The following is a 2521-nucleotide window of genomic DNA, read 5'->3' as shown; positions in this document are numbered from 1 at the left end:
TACTTTGTTAACCTTATATTAAAAGAACAACTCTTGGACTATAGTAATTGTTTGAAGCTATGGGGTAGGTTATAATGAAGTTGTACTCAGCTTCATTGGTAGGATGTGCAAAAGAAGTAGGTCATGAAAGTACGAACTGTGTTCTCATGCTCTGCCCTTGGACCAGTGCCTGGAAGGTTTGGACCCTTTGGCCATCTATGCTGATGTAGTTTGTGTATGGAAGGTGGCAGCAGGAAAAAAATGCCAAGACTTCTTTGGATATGCTGCATGGGGGCATGCTTGTTTATAGCTGCTGTGTGATGAATTACAAATACAGTTGTTTGAAAGAGCACACAGTTGTGTGGGTTGAGAGTCTGAGTGCACCTCAATCTTTCAGGCACTTGGCCCAGGTCTGGCCAGGTCACACCACAGAGGCTTACACGAGCAATGGCTACACTGAAGCTCCCTCAGGTTGCTGGCAAAATTCATCTTCTGGTTGTAGGACTGAAGTTCCTGTTTTCTTACTGGCTGTCCCTGTGGGCAACTCTCGACTCTTTTTCAAGCTTTCTGTACTTTTTGCCACCAGTGTTCTTGCGACACAGCAGCTTACTTAGAAGATGCAGCAAAATCTTTTATTCTATTTGCTAAGAATGAATTTTAAATCACACAATGTAGTCCTAGGAGTGACATTGCAGCCTCTTTGCTGTTCTTGTGTAACCCAATCATGGGAGAAACATTAACATCACCTGTGCCTTGTTTTAATGGTCCAGCCGCTGCCTTGCATTTGATGGACATTGGTGAGAGAAGCATTATGTGGTGTATTGCTGGGGTTGCCCAGTGGCTGTTTGACTTCTGGGGTTCTGCTGCATAGAACTTTTTTCTCTGAATTCTCCTGTGTGGACTAGAGTGTGTTTCTTTTCCCTTCTGTTGCTGGTACTCTGGGACCCACGAGTATGGGTGAGAGGGAGAGAGTCCTAACAGATGGTCACACAGTGGGTGAAAGATTATTCTGGCTGCACTGTTCCTGCCCTTGTGATGCTTACTTTTAAGTCTTACATTCTGAATTGTGCAGTTTGCCTCCTGTGTTTGTGCTGGAGAAGAAGTGGGAGAAGTCACCTGTGAAACCAGGGTCTAGGACTTGAGGATAGTGAATTAAATCTCACCTTCAACCTTTGCTTTTTGTGAGCTGAAGCTTTTTCTCAGGGAAAGCACTTGGCGAAATTACCTCCTGTTAGGCTCCTTCAGGAAGTGGGTTGTTGTCTTGTGAAACTGAGTTCATCTTTTTCAGATTTGAAATTTTTAGGAGCGTGAGTTCATTTCATGATGTAGGGATTCAAGTCAGCCTGCTTTTAAATTTTGCATTCAGCTTTCAAAGGAAATTGTTAAAATTTCCAGATAACGACTCTAGTTGGAGATTGAAAAATACTTTTTTGCATTGTGGATGTTGTTGTTGTTGTTGTTGAGACTGTGGAAAGGAAAGAGGACATTCATTTCTGTGCTTTCATGGGATTTCTTGAAGGTGAATATTTTGCTTTTCTCTTTTGTGAGTCTTAAGTTAGTATGTATTTACAGTTCTGTTATGTCTGGACATGTGGCATCTGTAGCTGTCTGTTCTTAAATGGGGTACTTCGGGCTGGGGAGATGGCTCAGTGGGTAAGAGCACTGACTGCTCTTCCAAAGGTCCTCCTTCAAATCCCAGCAACCACATGGTGACTCACAACCACCCATAATGAGATCTGACGCTCTCTTCTGGTGCATCTGAAGACTGCTACAGTGAATCTGGAGGGAGTAGAGCCAGCAGAGGGTCCTGAGTTCGAATCCCAGCAGCCACACACATGATGGCTTAAGGCCATCTGTACAGCTACATTGTACTCATACACATAAAATAAGTACAATAAATCTTTAAATATGGTACTTCATTCTATCCTTAGGTTAACATGTTTTTACCTTATTATACACACATTTGCTTTCCTGATTGTGTTTTGTGGGGGGCCAAATGCCCTTCAGTCCCCTTTCTACAGGCAGGATCTGTAGATAGGATTTTAATCTTACTTCCAAGCTGTGACCATCATTCATTTGAAAGCATAGAGGTTTTGCTACACATTCGCTACATTTTGTTTTTCTTTTGAGATAGGTTTTTCGTATATCACATGTTGGCCTCACACATGCTATGAGTTTAGGATGCCTTTTTCTCTACTTCCTACAGGCATGTGCCACCATATCCAGATGATTAAGTACTTTGGATTGGACCCAGTTTTTCTGCATGCTAAGTAAATACTCATGTTTACTCATGCTACATAAAACAGCTCAGCTGCATGGCATGGCCAGTCCTTTATATCTACTTTTAAACTGTTCTCATATTTGCATGTATGTGCATGTGTGTCTTAATTAGCTAATCACTATTAAACTGGTAATGGTATGTATTTCTTCCTATTCTGTTAACATTTGGATGTGTGGTTGCTGCTATTTTTTTCTCTTACCAAGTTTTTCTTTTGGTCCCTGTATTATTGAAGCTATATTTATTAACGTGTGTACAGTTTGG

Source organism: Mastomys coucha, unplaced genomic scaffold, assembly GCF_008632895.1.
Source record: "Mastomys coucha isolate ucsf_1 unplaced genomic scaffold, UCSF_Mcou_1 pScaffold22, whole genome shotgun sequence".
Lineage (NCBI taxonomy): Eukaryota > Metazoa > Chordata > Mammalia > Rodentia > Muridae > Mastomys > Mastomys coucha.
This window is presented reverse-complemented; position numbering follows the sequence as displayed.